General features: G+C 44.3%; 1 protein-coding gene across 1 annotated transcript in view; it reads right to left on the bottom strand.

Moving 5' to 3' along the window:
* Positions 1-18,309, bottom strand: part of RORA (RAR related orphan receptor A) — a 710,690-nt gene that overhangs the window by 324,458 nt on the left and 367,923 nt on the right. The window lies entirely within an intron of this gene.

The following is an 18,309-nucleotide window of genomic DNA, read 5'->3' on the forward strand; positions in this document are numbered from 1 at the left end:
TTGCAAACTACTCTGGGATATATACACTAGCCAGTGCTCAGCAAACAACACCCACCCTTTCTGGTGCCATCTAGCATCAGTGTTCTTTATCTTCCATTTGCATTAGGTACCTTTGAAAATGCTGATGCCCAGGCACCAGCCCAATCCAACCATAACAGAATCTCTTGGGACAGGGCCAGGCATTAGTATTTTTTAAGGCTTCCAAACGATTCAAATATATACTGAGCTAACCCACAAGGCACGTGAAATGTCCTCCACCCATTATAACCTAGGGCAATGGTTCTCAGAGTGTGCTCCCCAAACCATCAGCATCACCTGGGAACTTGTTAGAAATCCAAATTCTGCATTAGGTACCCTCCCCTCTATCATTTTTTTTCTCATAGCACTCCATTGTTACTTTTCAATAACACTCAGCAAGATGTGAAGTTATACATTTATGCATATACTGTCCTTTGCTTACCATCCCCTCTCCTACCTCACAGGGTAGGCTTCATGAATAGAAGTTCCCATTGGGTCTGTTGTGTTATACAAAGCACTTGATACACTCAATAAACATAGGTCGAATGAATGAATGGATGAATGACTGTTAGGTATGTATTGCGCTTCTCATTTTTCAGAATTTACTGCTAGAAATTTATAGCAGTAAAGTGTGTCTGAAACCTTTCTTATAGAGACAGAACACAAACGTAATACATACTTTACCTCCCCTAGAAATAAAGTTTAACTCAACGTAACAGGTAAGTAGGAATTTCAGGAAAAGGAAAAGACAATAAACAAACAAACATTACTGACAAGAAAACAAAATCTATGTAATGACTTTGGCAAAAAGCATAGCTTTGCCTAAAACACTGCTGCTTCTTTAGGTCAGATCCCTAAATATTTATTAAATGTAGCTAGGAGTGGCTAGTATATTAATAAACACTTTGTGAGAAATAATGAAGCTTAAGACATGGTTCATGGCCTTTAAGTTATGAAGACAGAGCTTACCGATGTGGAATTATGAGAAGGATAACATCAAGTCAGTAAGTAGGAAGTGTTATTTCCAATATGCAGGTCTGTTGACTGCTTACATTCATGTGTGCTGGTCAGATCAGCTGTCCTAATTTAGGTTCAAGGGAAATCCAAGGAAGAGATCCAGAGGGAGAACACATGATGTGTTGGCGTAATCAGGAGGGCCTTTATGGAAGACGAAAAGGTCTGGGACTTAGAAACATTCTGGACTCAACTAGGCTTTTGGAAGCTAATAGAGTCAACATTTCTCCCTAGTTTTGTGTGGAAAACAGGCCTAATCTGTGAAGTCAAGACAAACTTTGTTCTTGGATGTGATTTGGGAGTTCACATGAAGAGAAGCAATGTGAGCTTTAAATATAGTTTTGCTGACAGAGGCCCACTAGCTCTTTTCATAGACATCTTCCCTTGTAAACGGAATCCTAAAGTGCCAGCAACGGGTGTTAACATTTAATGGTAAAAATCCATGTTTCAAAACATAGTGTGCTAGTGACCATACACTATAATGATTAAACCAGACTGGCTGGGTTCAAATCTCAGCTTCTTCCATTTAATAGTTGTGTGACCTTGGATAAATTAAATAGCCTCCTCTTGCCTCAGTGTCTCCATCTGTAAAATGGGGCTAATAATAATTCTTTGCTAGTAGGATTGTTGTTATGAGGATAAAGTGAGGTAATTTATGTAAAGTTTCAGAGCGGTGCCTGACACATAAGAAATGCTACAAAAGAGCAAGCAATCATTATTTAGAAACCAAACCCAATCTCAAACCCGTGCAATCTGTTGTTAAGATCTATTTGTTTACCCAAAAGACCACCCAAAATAAACTGCAACTCTGTTGAGGGACAGAACAGCAGCTGGCAAAGGACAAAATAATCCGACACTTACGAAAAAGATCACTGAGGTGACTTCAGTGGTGGAATATAAAACATCATAAATAAAGAGAGTCCAAGCAGGTTAAAGTTGGATCGTGTATCCAAGAATTTCCAGAGTTGTCAAGTGCTGATACATCAAGATTAACTCAGGTGATTAGAGCATTGTTACAAAGAAGAAGGGGTTGCAGAGTTAATCCTACTTGGAATCAGCTGACTTCCCTCCTGTGCCATGGTAGTGGGGATATTTGGCAGCCTTCCAAATTTCTGTGCCACTGTTATCAAGTATAACTGGAAGAAAGCATAGTGGGGATACTTGCTACAGTCCATCACTATTTCTAGCACACAGTTAGGTACTTCTGTGTCTTCACCATACATACACACAGAAGGCATTAATGCAATTATTGTATAGAAAAGTCAGGTTTGATACAGTGGTAAAAACGTAGCTATTCTGTAGAAGTCACTGTGACATTAATAACTATGTTCACTATTCATTAGAGACCAGAATTTGAACTATGGCAAAGCTATCTCAGAGTCTCATTCAGGAGGTTTGTTTGAATCACTGAAGTTCCACAGGGGGTTTGATTCAAGGTGGCCTCATTTATAAGTCTCAAGGCTAAGTACTGAAGGCATTATGGTGAAATCCTAGCATAATACACAGTCAGCTCTGAGTAGGCCCACTTCCCCATCTTACATCTCCATTGTGCCCTGATAGGTGAAGTGGTGTGCTGCCGCTTTCCCTCTAGCACAAAGCATGGCAGGGAGGAAGGGCAGCACACTGCACAACAGGAGCTTGACTTTTCCAGAATTTCCTCATCTGTAAAAATACGGGTGTTAGATTAGCTAATTCCTAAGACCTTTCCACTCATAAAATTTGAATCTAAGATGGTATTTGATATACATAATTTAGATATAACTTACACAATTCTTGAGAACAAACAGCTTCCACATAAGATAACATGAGGAGCCTCCTGCCCAAAATATCTCCTCTTCTCCCTATCACAGTTCCTGACATTTTACCATTATAAATATACTCTTTTGGACGTCAAAGGCTTTTAAATTCTCAAGAGTCTTCTATGAAAAGGCAGGTAACTCTGAAAGCAACACGAACCTTTACTAGTTCTCACCTTATAGGCAGGGTCAGTTGGTCAGACTGCTTCCCAAACACGACAAAGAGAAAGTCCCCATGGCAATGAAACATTGGGCAGGATGGAGTAAATCCCACTCTACCTGAGAGTGGGGATTATGTCTCATTCATAGACTTAGGGCTATGTTTCTATACAGATATTGGCATACGCTTGGTATTTTCAAATGTGTTTGTTTTTGATTTTTAAATTTTTAAATTTCATTTTTAAAAAGATTTATTTGAAAGAGAGAGGAATAGAGAGAGCTTGTGTGAGAGAATGCACAGAGGGAAGGGCAGAGGGAGAGAGAGAGAATCTCAAGCAGACTCCCTCTTGAGTGCGGAGCCCCACTCAGGGCTCCATCTCACAGTCCTGAGACCATGACCTGATCCGAAATCAAGTGCCAGATACTTAACTGACCAAGCTACCCATATCTCCTTGTTTTTGCTTTTCTAGAAGGAAGGAAGGAAGGGAGGAAGGAAGGAAGGAAGGAAGGACGGACAGATTAGTGAATGCCCAAACAAACAAAAAGAAACACTCTCGAGAGCACCTCCTGCATCTAACCTGGTCAGTATGTACCCAAGGACACCTTTTCAACTTGGGTCTCAGGTGCTAAAAACAGCCCCCGCTCTCCAGGGGCAATTTCCAGCCTCACTGCTGACTTCCCTCAGCTCTGAGAGGGCGCCGGGCTGTCACTGAGGACTATTCAGGGATTCAGGCAGACCAGCTGCTGCTATGCTGAGCCCTGCACCAGTTCTAGGCGCTACACTTTTTTTAAGCACTTGATTTAAATGAAGAAAGAAATTGGCTTATATTTTTAGCAGCTCCTGCTACTAAAACTCATTTGACAAAAGTGCCAAAGGGACAGTTAAGTCTGAGTATGATTTTTTTTTTCCCATGGAGGAGGAGGAGGGTATAATTTATCTGAAAATGACTGGTACTTTCCTGGCCTGGGGACATTATTCTACCTGCTTTTTTTTTTTTTTTTTTTAAAGATATAACTCTTTTTTTTTCCTTCCCATCAGATTTCAAACTTAAGATATTTATTGTCTTTCGCTTTAGTTCCCAAGCCCTCACGCAACCACAGTAAGGAAAAGGTGTGCACTCTCAGTTCAGTGACTCCACAACCGTCAATTACATTTCAGAACTAGACGCATCTCATTGGGTAGACGGACACCCCCCCTTCCCCTGCCTACAATGCAGGTAACATGTCAAGCACCTTGAAGGGGTATAACAATAAGCCTAATTGGAAAACGATATCAAGGCTGTGTTTATGTATATTGGGTACTAGACCCAAAGTCTGCGATTTCAGGGTGCCCCCAATCCCCTCGTCCCAAATGTTTCTATTACGGACTTGCCTTAAGATCTATGTGAGCTCCTTTCCACCAGAGCTATGGAAAGAAATACTGGAACGAAAACCATCTTTTCTTTTTTTCTTTTTTGAGAGTTAAGGCATTGGTCTATCAGAATCCTCTGCCAAAATACATATTACTTATGAGTGTGACATTTTTAACCAAATAATACTTTGACATAAATGACTTTGAAAGATGAGTGAGCTTGTACAAATGGAGCCTCGAGAGCATGGCAGATTTGAGGAGTTTAGGGCTGGTAAGAAAATGGCTGGCATATATAAAATCCAAAACGAACTCATTTGTTCATTTGCTATTTGGAAGCTTTCCCCCCAGAAATGCAAATTATAAAGGGTGGTTATGTTCCCAGAGGACAGTCTAAAAAAGTATGTTTTAACCATAATGTACTTCAAGTGTAATCCTAAGGATATCCCCAAACCACCCTTCATGGCAAGGTTTCCAGAGGAACGCATGTTCAGGAACCAGCTAGGAGGCCAATATCCTTCTTCCTGGTGCAGGGCTATGGGGATGTGGATCTGCTTCCTGGGAGAGAATGGGGTCTTTGAAGGAATGGGATGTAGGAAGGAGCTGTCTGTGTGGGTCCCTGAGAACAAGCCAGTTTCATCCATGGTGTCTTCTCCCCAGGACCTGAGGGGCAGTTGCTCCTTATTATTGCTGCCTCCAGGCAGGATTCAGGACCATTATAACAGCTGGAAAAGTATATTCTAGCTATTGTCTTACAGGCAGTTAGATACAGCCCCTTCATGTTCATGATCTAAACCTCTGCTAGTGGATGTATGTGTTAGGTGCTCAGTGAGAACCAGATGAAGTAAGGAAGATTCCAGTATGTTTCAGAGACAACCCAGTACTAACTATATGAGGCATTTCGTGGTGAAGGATTGCTAGGGTGAAGGCCAGGCAATGCTGGGAGTATCGGGGGAAGGAGGGCAGGCTGAAGAGGCTTCCTGAAGAAGGTATGAGGGAGGAGGAAGCAAAGCTGGAGAGGCAGTGGCAAGTGCGAGGAGCAGGGAGTGATGCTCCTGAAAGATTCACTTCCCCCACCCTCTCCTTGCCTTGGACCTGAGCCTGGAACAGGAAGGGGAAGAGAGGCAGGCAGGTAAGGAACGTGGTCCTGCCAATCTAGTGATCAGTTCCAGGTAAAGGAAGGCTGGGGATAGGGCCCAGAGGGCATCAAGAGATTCCCGGATGGAAGTCTGAGAGGAGGACAAAGGAAGGGAAGGCAAAGGAGATACTTACTCTTCTGTGTCTGTCAAGTCTGGGTTCAGTCGCCCCAGTGGTCTATTCAGTTCTGGGCACCTCCAGGCAGCTACTGACTGGAGCTCACTGACCGTGGGGCAGCCACAGCCTCTGCACACCCTGCCCCTCATGGGGAATGGATGCACCCCATTCCTCTCCGCCCCAGCTCCAACCTTGGCACAGACCCCCGGGGATGTAGGAACCTCGAAGAAAAAGCTCCAGGGAATCACTGGGGAGAAACCACCTAGGGTATTTCTTAAGAAGAAAGTAATAAAAGCCAAGTCTTGGCTAATGGCTTCTCCAAGGACTACCACTTTGCATTTTCCTTCCCTCTCTTCTTCCAGATTCCCATTGATTTTGAGTCTCTCTCATGTTCAGACGTCTCGCCACCAGTAGTTCTGCTAGTCTCTCTCAAACCTGTGTAAAGGTGCAGAATTCATTTGCATTCATTATGGTCTCAGGGCAGCTCATTTACTTTCATCTTGCAATATCCAAAGAGTTACTCATTTACTTAGATCACTTAAGGATTTCCAGGAGTCCTGCAAAAAAGACCTTAAAGTCCTCCTCCCCACAGGACTTTCAGGAGAATTGCAAGCCCCACTAGGGGGAGGTGGTGTGTCCCAGAGAGTGAGAGAGAGACTGTCAGAGCATTTAGTAAGAAGCTACTAGGGAGGAGATGTCTTTTCTCAGGCCCAACCTGGTTCTCACCTCACCTTGCTCACCTGGATTATTGCCAATCTGGAGACAGGATATGCCCCGGGGAGTTTTACAGCAGGAAGTGTTAGTCTCCTTTGGCGTTTATTTTTACCTTAGGGCTACTGGAATTCAGTGGGTTGCTGTTCCCTGGAGTGCTGACCTGTTCAACTCTCTCACTGGAGTGGAAGACCTCTGTCCTCAGTTCCTGCATCAGTGATGGGGGTTGAGGTGGGGGTGGACACTGGGGAGACAGAGGGCCGCCTTCTCTATATCCCACAGGGTACAATTCTGCCCCCAAATAGTGGTCTGTTCATGCCTCTAGCTTGAGTTTTTTGTCCCATAGGAAGCCTGCATTAACTAGGGAGAAATTGTGCACAGCTGGAGGCCTCCAACTCTGACTCCTTCCAGAGTCATCCATTCCCTAATCGGTACAATCTCGCCAGGACAACACATGGAAAGAGCTTGTCAGTTCTTCCATTTGCCTTTGTCATTTTATGAAGCAATCAACTGAAAGGGTAGCGCCCAGATACTTGAGATCCCCAGAAGGAGATGGGAGAAATCTCTCACAGGGCGCCAGAAAACTCTGGCAGGAAAGGTCAGTACTGGTGACCAGCTCTTGCTTCTGTTCACCCACTGACTGATCCATCTTTCAATTCATTCAGTAAACACATACTTTATTCCCACAATTAACATATTGCCTCATTAAGGTCTCCTGACTGTGGTGCAGGGTTAAGGTGGGGACCCAGATCTTAGCCAGTGTCGCACTGTGTCCTGGGCAAATGCATCAACAAAGGAGCAAACACCCTAATCTGAAGCGATCCCGCTGAGCACATACATGACTGTGTCAGAGCTCTTTCAAGGGTGATGAGTTAGGGCACTTTCCATGGCATTTTGCAGAAAACTGCCTATTTCATCAACATTACCACATATTCAGAAGAGGGCATTTTTGTCTATATTCTCCTAAAAATAAATAACTTTCTGTAATTATAAATGCAGTAGGTATTTGCGTTAAAACAGAAGGAATAGTTGTTTGTTTAAAAAATGCAGAAAAGTTCCATGGTTTTAAGGACAACACCAAATTGTCCATAATCTCGCCAACACAGTTAATGTTCTGGAGAATTTCCTTCTAGTCTCTCTCTCTCTCTCTCTCTCTTTTTTTTTTTAAGATTTATTTATTCATGAGAGATACACAGAGAGAGAGAGAGAGAGGCAGAGACACAGACAGAGGGAGAAGTAGGCTCCTTGCAGGGAGCCTGATGTGGGACTTGATCCCTGGACCCGGGATCATGCCCTGAGCCAAAGGCACTCAACCGCTGAGCCACCTAGGTGCCCCTTCCTTCTAGTCTTTTTTCTATATATATATACATTCACGAAGTCAGAAACATGCTGTCTATGCAGTATGAGATCTTCGTTCTTCTACTGAACATTATATCATGAGCATTTTACCATGCCATTAAATATTCTTTGAAAATGTTACACTTAATGGCTGCATAATATTACATTATAGCTCTTCAATTCTTAACTAATGCAGATTTATTGTCCTTAATAACTCCCTGAATCACTGCACAATCAAAATTGTTCCCAGGCTTCTGAAACCATCACAGTGGCTGATGCTGACTGAAAACCTTTACAAAAATGACAAATAAATACTTCCAGGCAAGTAAAGCTGTTGCAAGTATGCCTGGATCTCATTTTAGCTTTTCCCTCCTCAAAGTTACTAATTCATACAAGCATGTTAATGCCTTTGGAATGTTTATTCTCTTCAAGTTGGAAGCTCCAGGGTACACAAGAAAAGAGGCATTAGAGTGTGATGAGAAACACATGGCAAAAGTCTAGTTGATTCACGAAACACTTGAGATTTACTTGGGCATGAGGGACCACACCTCAATTTAGGAACAGAGATCTATTAATTCCCTACAGTAAAGTTATTTTGCTAAAAAAAAAAAAATAATAATGATCTTAGGCCATCAAGAAGAGAAACAATAATTCAAAGTCGACACATGGTCGCACGCCTGTAACATCAGTGTGGAGATGGGGAATACCCATGAGGCTAGGATGATAGAGGAGGTGATGAAGGGTCTTTACCAGACTGGGAAATGTCAACTTAGTTGTGTCCTGGGCTCTCTTCTATTGGACAACTGGTTTCCAAACATTGCCATATCTTCTCTCACTCCTTGGGTCCCTTCTTACCCCAATTCAGTCTTCCTTTCCTTGAAGCTGGTGCATTTGATAAGGTGAATTTAAAACTCTACTTAGGAGCGGTCTGTATGGGATACTCACTCTAGCACAGCCAGAACGAGGCAGGATGGCACATCTGGCAGTGCAGAATTAATTACACTCACCACTCTGCCCACACCTATATATACTGGTTCCCCACCCCCACTCCACCATGACACATCAGCTTGATGGTTGATATTACACAGCAGACCTTTTTTTGAAAGCCACTCTAGGGTGCTAATTAGCAACTTAAATGGATAATCTTTGCCAGAAGACAGGGTTGAGGCGAGTTCCTAACTTCTACAGCTGGGTCTTAAAGCCCACAGTTACGTGTCTCTGATAATATTTAAATATCTAAATGTTAGATATCTAAACTCTAAACCTATGCATGTGTCCTCCCCTCAATTAGGTATTTTGGGATACAGTAGTGAAAGACCTCACCTCTCCAGATGAATCTTTCTCAAGTCCTTTTTCATTGTGCCATTTCATGACTCCTAAACTCAAAACCATTCTGATGACCTCCTAGAATGCACCTGAATTTCCATGTCTGGACACATCGCTGGGTCGCACTCAATTGTGAGGATGTCACAAGAAGCATTTGTGACTAATACTTTTTAAATAAGCTGGTAGGGTCCAAGGTCATTCATATAAAACTCTCAGATATGCATCCCAGGTTGGGAAAAGAGTGAATTTGCAGCTTATAGAGTAGCTTGTGCACAGAGCACACAGTCTGACTTTTTGGGTCAGTATTTGCAGAGCTACAATTACTGTCACAGCACCAGCAGTCACACAAATGCTTGTTAACTTTTGTGAACATTATTTTACCAACAAAAATATTTCTGTCTTATGGCAGAGATAGCTAGTTATGGCCCAATTGCTATTACTCCTTCTTCCACAGGAAGGCTTGAGCAGGGCACATGGCCACCCAGAATAAAGATTATTTTTCCTAGCTTCTCTTGCAGCCAGGTGTGACCATGTGACTAAGTTCTAGCAAATGGGATGTAACTACAAGTGAAGCATACAACTTTCAGGTGGGGCCCTAGAAGAACTGGCATGACAATACCCCCCACCCCCCTTTTTGTTTGCCAGGGACTTTCCTTATCTTAGCATTGAGAGTCTCATGTCCTGGAAAACCCCCTACTTCTGGGTAAAAATGGGATGTTTGGTCACTATCTCTTCAGCCTATTTCCTGGAATATGGACAAGATGGTGAGCCCTCTTGGGCATGCAGGGGAAGGGAAAGCCCAGGAATTGCAGAAGAAGCCTGGGTTCATGCCAGCTTCCTGTAGCCGAGCTGCCATATAGGCTCAGACTTTTACATGAAAGATAAATCAGCTTCTGTTTTGTTAAAGGCCTCTTCTTTCTCTCTAGCTAACTGGCCCATCAAGCCCCATCTCTTTTACTCCATTATTTTTTGTCTACCATGATTTTGTCCATTTCTGGAATCTCGCAACAACTGTATTTACCATGCATTTGATATTTAATCACAGACTTCTTTACATAGTCATCTATCTTACTACATGTTTAAGTCTCATCCCCTGGGAGAATTCTAAGATCCAGGGAGGCAGGGTGGTTGACAGAACATGGCTTGGGGTTTAGCAGATTTGGGTTTGAGTCTGAATTTCAGCATTTGCGGCTCCCATGATCCTGAGTAACAGTTTCATCATTTATAAGGTGGCAGTGATTATAATCCCTCCTCTGCCTACTGCCCTGTGCTGTTGTAAGATTAGATATTATGGGGCTACTTCATCAACCCTCAAGCACCATAACCATGTTAATTGTTCTTGAGGATCGTTCCCCTCTCTAATATTCACTGGTTATCTCTAGCAGGCTTACCACCGTGCCAGGGACACAGTGAATGACAGCTCCATGAACCTTTGTAGAATAAATAAAGGAAAGAAAGAAGAGGATAAAAACAGTTCCTTAAACTTTATGAAATTGCAAAGAAGGTGGCTCTGCCTGGATATCTACTCCTCCAGGCATAAAGAAGGTACAAAATACTGGGCAGATTACAAAATGAGGCCTCAGATATAAGTTTTCATTCATGAGTGGCTTTTCAGAGCCACATTACCAATTAATTCTTGGCAATAAAATCTAAGTCAGCAATGCTGGAAATAGGAGGTTAGTTTCGAACTGGGCATCACCCATCTCAGCCTCCATACCGCGTGTTCCGTATCTCAACAAGAACACGAGGGAAAATTAAAAAGGCTCTGGATACATTTTATGTCAGGAAAGAAATGGCTTCTACTCAGCAAGCTGCTAAGAGAGTTGCTATTTTCAGGTGCTCTCTAGCTTAGCAGATTACCAAGGTGATGACATTAAGTTTAAGACTACCTATTAATGGAAGGATAAATGTGAGTAATTCAGGGAGGCCACTTAAGCAAACACCAATTGAAGGATAAAAATCACCATGAAGCCCATGGGGGAAGAACAGAGATGCAGCCTTACCCAAGAGCTCAGACAATGGACCTGATCCTACCACGCATGTAGAGCTACTGTGCATTTGTTGAGAGAACGTCATTTTGTTCACAGCAAAGAGTGGCACAGCATCCCAGACGGCGCCTACTCCACCATGCTATCAGTCAGCCCCTGGTGGCAAGGTCCCCTTCATGTTCCCCTTTTCCCCTTGCACCTCATGAAGGTGTATTTTCCCTCAGGACCCGTTGCAGGATAATTTCCCCCAAAAGAACTATGTTTGTATTCAGAAGAGGAGCCAACCAACTCATCACCACTGGGCTACAAAGAACTGATAATTATTTTTCCTAGAAAGATGTAGAATTTCAAAGGGGTGGAAGGCCTTAAACTCAGGAAGTGGGCTTGTCATTGTAGACCTCAAGTGCATCTCTTCATGGCCAGGGTTGTAAGGCAAATGGTTTGGGAGGCAGAGAGGACCCTACTATCTTTAGAAAAACATTTGGCTGCTGTCTTGCTGCCTTTCCACAAAAGCAGGACCAGAACACTGCACACAAATTTTTCTGATCAAATCAAGGGCCCCTAAAGGAGATCAGGCTTGGCTTAAAAGCTCTTGGGCTATAAGTTAATAAGAATTTTAATAAAAATGGAAAGTATAGCCCTGGGCCGTGGTACAATATCTCTCCGGGTTGCTGGTGTTCTATCAGTCAATCATATAATCTTTCTGACATTCGTAAAGTGGAGAGGGTAAGCAAAAACTGTGCAGGCCAAAGAAGGTTTCAAAAATGTACTCTTTAGAAAGACTCCCTTGGGGACCTGAGACATACCGGAAAGTGAAGTCTTTCCCACAAGATAAGATGCCAATAAAACCACCTGTGCCCAACACATGTCCCATAACAAAACAATTTCCATACACAATTGTCATGATAACCTATCGATGACTGTGATTACCATCCCCCTGTCCCCCAAAGATGAAGAGCCTGAGAATGAGAGAGGTGGTGATGGGGGGACCTGATCCCAGGTCTTCTGACTCTTACCTCCTTCCACAGATTCCTCAGTAGTTTACTTAAACTCGAACTGTCTGTTTAATCTCTATGATGCTTTGGTTCAGTTTACTATCCTCAGATACAACCTAGGAGATGGCTGGTCTGCATCATTTGATTCACCTCCAAAGGTAGGAAAAAATTCACTTATCCTTTTTTTACCTCCAAAAATTGGCATTGAAATGCAACTTGCTTTTTTTAAAAAAGCAAACAGCTTCCCTGCTACTTATCTATTTTTGTCTAAAGGATTGTCAAGTTCTGTGGTACTCAAGGCACAGTCCAATACCCACGGTGTTGTTTAATCACTTATTTATTCCATTACACCAACCTCTTTAAAATGTCCATCAATAGGTACATTTCTCATGGTTGAATGTTGGTCATAACTGTTGATAGGCAAGATTGGTTTAAAAAAATTTTTTTTAAATAAATGGCATTCAGCTGAAGATACAGTTGACATGGTGTGATGCTTATTTAGCCAGATCATGCTCATATCAATGCCAACCCATGGGAAAGGCACACTCGTGTAGAGCACTACCAGGTGGCTTGAAACACCACTTAAAAATTTGTGCGGGCCCATTTTGCTTTATGTGCAGACTGAGAGAGGAGACAAAACACAGAAACTTTAGTCTTGCTCTTGGTTTTTCACACACTGACACAATGACAAGACTTGAAAGCTTACACTGGCTGTCCTTGAACCTCCCTGACCATTGTTTTGTCATCTTTGCCACAGGCCCCCCAGGTCCACCTGCCCCTGATGATAGTTCCACAGGTTTCATTCAACAGCAAGCTGGTAGGCCCAAGCTCCACACTCCCCCTGGGCAATCAGGAACCTCCCCACCCCTCAGTGTCAATCTCTAAACCAGAGCTCTCCTCCCAGTTTTAGACTCGCTCTCCTTTGGCTCCCTGAATATTTCCACCCCCGTGTCCAGTAGGCACTTTAGATGTAGCATTTTCAGAATAAAATTCATGGCCTTCTTGCCTAATGTACTGACTCCTGGGTTCTCCATTTATCTGGAAACACTCCATCCAACCCCAGCAGGAAAGCTGGGGCTCCTTCTGTCTCCCATCCTATCATAGCTCACGTTCATCAATCACTAAGTCCTCAAGGGTTTATTTCCTATAGACTCTCCAGTGACTCCCCTCCTCTGCCCTCTCAGCCCCACTCACCTCAGCCAGGCCCTCCATGTGGTCCACTTAGTCAACACCTCAAAACCCTGCATGTACCACAGTCAATGATGCTTCTAAAAGGTAAATCTGACCAGGATCTTCCCTACTGAAGAAATCCTTCTATGGCTCCCTGTGCTCATGATCAAGTACAAAGTCCTTACCTTGACTTTTCAGACCCTCTATAACCTTATCTTTGCCTCTTTCCCAGGCTCCCTCAATGGGCAATTAAGGGACATGGCAGGTTTGGAGCAGATCCTGGGCCAGAGCCCAGCAATCTTATTTTTCCAGCTTGAATTAGTATCACAAAAACTATATATTCCTTGTTCTTTTTCTAACATGTATGTCCTATTTATTGGTCAATGCATGGAAATAGGAAAATGAAGTAACCAGGGGGAAAAGAAATGAACCTGTCTGATGGAGGTGATTCCAGATGTGGGATGAAGCTTGGCTAACACACTCCTCTCCAGGTGGGGCTATATTAGTTACACAACAGCAAGGATGCACATATATCAATCAATGGGCACTACACTCTGCCAGCCCCATCCCTCCTTGTACACGTCAACACAGGCTTGGTAGCCACACGTCAACATAGGCTTGGTAGCAGGTACTACAAGTTTAACATGGGAAAAACAAAGCAGAAAACAGTGACCTCATTTCTTGGCTTCCGTGGGGAGCCTGTCTGGAGTGTGGAGGTGCACCCACCCTACGTCGTATCTCATGCTGGCCTGTACCCTTGCCCATGGTTTCCAGTTGACCACAGAGTTAGGAACAGAACACCATTTACTCCTCTAAAGAGCTAACTAGGGGTATAGCCCTCATTGTAATGCTTTAAAATCACAGAGGGTCCTATCAAACAAGCCAGCATCTGATGGTTTCCTCTCATGATGCCGAAAACTGAGATATCTGGAAACCTTTGGAAGCAACCAGCTGCTCACTTTGTATTCAGGCATTTGGCATTGTGAAGGTACATCCTGAAGGACAAGGATGCCTCATCTTTCTGACCTTGTTTCCTAGCACAGGGGTTGGCAGAAGAAATGTCTATGAATGCTCCAGAACGGACCTTATGATCAAAAATCCTAGGCCATATAATGTGAAGTGGAACACAGCTGACCCTCCAAATTTTTCAAGATTTGGCTTCCTGGCTCTTCTCTGAATAGAGATTTTCTTCTCTACTCAAAGATCTGAGTAGATCTTCATAGGCTATGGGATGATCTGGGTTTGCTACCCTGCTATCTCCTCTGATGCAATCTATCTCCCTAGCACACTGTTCCTCTGGGACCACAACCCTCTGTTTGAGTAATCTACCAACAACCCTAGAACACAAAGGGGCTATTTTCATTTCCTGTCAACTCACCCTGGGTCCCTACCTATTAATTTAAGACTGGCCTGGCCTGTAGAGTCCTAGACCTTCATCTTGCCCTTAACACTTGAACACAGGCTGGTCAAGACAGGGTCTGGGTGTGAGATTTTACCCTGGCTATAACTGCATAGCATCAAGCATCTGGAACATCACGAGAAAAAAGAGAAAGCTATTCAGCTGTTTCTAAACACCCAGATGTCTGTCTTGGGAAAGAGGGAACATCCTGACACCTGCCCCACCACCAGGGTGTGCTGTCCAAGCAGAAAGGTGGCAGGTCCCAGGGCCTGGCTGACCAGTTGCCCTGTGTTGGCCATGGAGACCTTATCTGTGCAGGATGAAATTTGGCCTGAAGACTACAGACCTAAAGCCTGTCCTTCTGGAGTTTTTCTTTAGAAGAGAAGCATGGGGGCCAAGTAGAGGGGGGAACAGCAGTCTGTTCATAAATAACCCCACTCACACCAGATACAACAGCCTCATATTTGAAGGTGTCAAAAGTGTGGCCAGGTCAAGATTTCCCTCTCTGCTTTCAGTTCCCAGAGAACACGTTTTAACCAAAACCACATTAAAAAGCTCAGTGTCTTCTGGTTCTAATTCAGTTTCCCCAGACAATTTTTCTTCCTTTTTTCTTGCAAGAGAGCATTTGGTTCCCCACCTGACCATCCTTGAAAACATTCATCCAGCACATATTTATTAAGTGCTTATGTTGTTGGGCATTGTCAGCATAGTATACCTACCTTTAATGAACACAATGACAGTAAGACTAAGCAATAATTATATTAATGATAATGATAATAATAATTGCTAATATGTATTGACCCTTTATGTGCCTCAATGAAAAATCTACTTGTATTTTTAATTTAATTTATCAAGCCACCCTAAAAATTAATACAATTACTATCTCATCAGGAGCTCATAGAAATCTTATGACCCAAAGCCACATAGTTGATAGATACCAGAGCCCAAATTTGAATCTAATCTGCCTGACTTTGGTGATTGCACATTTACCCACCATTATATCCTCAAACATCTACACAGCACGTGTGGCAGAGAGGACTCTTTGTCTGTACAGTGATTTCACAATGCCAGGGAGCACCATTCATGGTATTCCATGAAATTGGTACCTGTTGGGAGCTCAGCTCCATAGGAGACAAGGAAAAGGATGCCCTCCTGGTGCTATGAAACGAAGTGACTCTGTCCTGGGCTCTTAGAAGTACTAGAAGTACAGGAGGAAAAAATCCCATACAGGGATGACTACATATATCTTTATATCGCTGGCAGTGGTTTATATGGAGGCTGGCATCCAAGAGGTACTCTGACATTTTTGCTGCTTGACTGATTAAATGAAAACATTTTATAAAGTAAATAAAGAAGGAAGATTCCTAGACTGGAAGAAGGTGAACTAAGAGTCTGTTGTGGTTAGCAGGCTGGCACAGGTTCGGGCGGGAGAGTCCTCCCTGCGGGGGGCCATCCAAGGGATGTGAGCTGTGACAGTGGGAAGGGGGCTGAGCATGTAGAGCCTGCCCTGAGATGGCTCCCTGTAGGTAGAGGAAGGCCCAGGCTGCAGCAGCAATTAGAACTGTTTCCAAGGTAAACCCTACTCACTGGGGATTGCTGTTGCCAACTGTTGCCATAATATGGGGGGCTTAGTTTCTTTTGGCAGTCCCACTGTGGGGCAGTCCATTTAAGCCTAAGAGAGTGTACTTATTGGGGGAAGGAAAAGGTGCCTGTCTCTGCAATTCATTGGCTCCAAGTGTCTTGCTCTCTCATCTAGAAGTCCTCAACATCCATCTCAGGGGGCTCTGTAGCAGCCCTGGGGGCACTGAGGGCCTGGCACAGAGTTGGGTAAAAACAGAATCTCCCAGGTCCTTAGGCTGGTTTTGGTCCAGGGCCATTTGGCTGCAAAGCCAGGCTCTTTTGCACTTAACCAAGAAGTCCCTGAACACCTCAGAGCCATGACACCTTGAATCCTGTTGTAGCTTTAAGCTGCAGTGGGGTTTGACCTTGGGCAAGTTCGTTCAGCCTCAGGGTTCCCATTAGGAAGAAGATCATGACAGCTAGATGTTTGCTAAGCTGTTTTCTTCTCCCTAAAGGGACCCTGCGCGTGTCCACTCATTGCCAGCCTGGCAGAGGAGAGCATGAAAGGAGCTCTGGGTTAACCAGCACACTTCTCACCCAGCCCCTCTCTCTCCACTCCCAGGAATGGGTGGGTATAGACTCTGGTCTGTGACAAAGAGAAGATGCGTTCACTATCTCCCGAAGCCTGCATCCGTGGCCTGCAGCCTGCCTGCTTGACAAAGCATCCTGCCTTTTCGCTCTGTGGTAACTGCCCTGACCAGCTGGAGCCCAGTCGATGGTTTTTTGAAAGCTGTTACCCCAAAAAAAGCAATGTTGACTTAGGTGTAGAGATAACTATCTCTGTGCTGTCACACCACACGGGGAGGGAGGTGGCGATAATACCACCTTCTTCCTCGATAACAATACCTTACGGAAGCCAGAGAGAAATTTGGGCATTGAGAACAAGAATGTTCCCTGCACTTACCGAGTGTTGAGTGACTCTCCGTTAGCATTTTCAGCAGAGACCTGCAGGAAACAACTTTTTTCTTGTTTGCTCCCTGTGCCACCCAGCAGCTGACTCCATCTGCAGCCAGAATGCTGGCCCAGAGATGCCACATTCTGTGGCAGTTGTGAACGCTCTCAGGGGCCTCAGGCATCGCAAGATGCCCTCATAGACCTCTCGGTTCTGAAACCCTGAGGAATCTAGGGCTGAGTGACTCTGTGCTACAGGGGAAAAAGAAAGAGGAAGCAAAGCCACAAGCTGGATGGTTCTGTGGCAGCCGCTGCCACCGCCATCTACCAGCAGGTCACCTGGCAGTGCCTAGGCGATGGGTTCTCTCTCCTTTCCCCTTGGTCTCTCTTGCTCTCTTTCCCCCCCTCACTCTCTCCCTCTTTCTCATCCTTTCCTGGGACTTGTACTGCTTCTGGAAAAGGAGGCACCTGCCCTTGCTTCTTCCATTACAAAGAAAAGGAAGATTAAAAATACCATTGAGAAATACCCCACTGTTATTCTGGAAGTTAGAAAAGAGGTCAAAGAACCTGGTTTTTCTGTCCCTTTGGGAGGGAGTCTTCCCTCAGAAAGGGGGTGGATTGGAAATAACAGAATCTGAGTTCTAAGGCGGAGAGTCCATGCAGTGGGACTGATGCCCCCACCGCCATCCCCGTTTTGTCAGTCATTTTTCTTCCTCATTCTTCACTCTGCTACTCTATTTTCTCTCTCCTCCTTCCTTCGGTCATTATTGTTTCAGTTCATTTTTCCTGATACCACACCCTCTGTCAGGTACAAAACCATCTGGAACCCTCTGTGGGCAGAGCGGGATACAAATGTGCAAACCCATCAATGTGCCAAAAAAGCAACAGTTTCGGGGCCCCGGAAAAAGATGACCGCAGACCCCCAGGACAGAGGCCAGCACACCCCACTTTGGGCCAATGCCGGCTTTGGTGTATCCTCCTTCATTTTGTCCACTGCCTCCCAGCCCAGCATCCATTCCATGCTCCTCAGCCATCTTCCTGATTCTGTTTTTCCACCCCATTCTCTCCGCTACCTCTCTGGGCCCTCATCCATTTCGCCCGGACACCACTGGAGCCTGCACACCAACATTCTTTCTTCCTTCCGATGCACCCCAAATTGACGACAGGTGGACATTTCCCCAAACATCTATTTCTTTAATCCTATTCCCAGCTGGAGTACTGTCAACGGCTGCCTGCTGGCTGCAGGACAAAGTCCAAATTCCTTGCGTTGGCAGAAAGAAGC

Source organism: Canis lupus, chromosome 32, assembly GCF_048164855.1.
Source record: "Canis lupus baileyi chromosome 32, mCanLup2.hap1, whole genome shotgun sequence".
Taxonomy (NCBI): domain Eukaryota; kingdom Metazoa; phylum Chordata; class Mammalia; order Carnivora; family Canidae; genus Canis; species Canis lupus.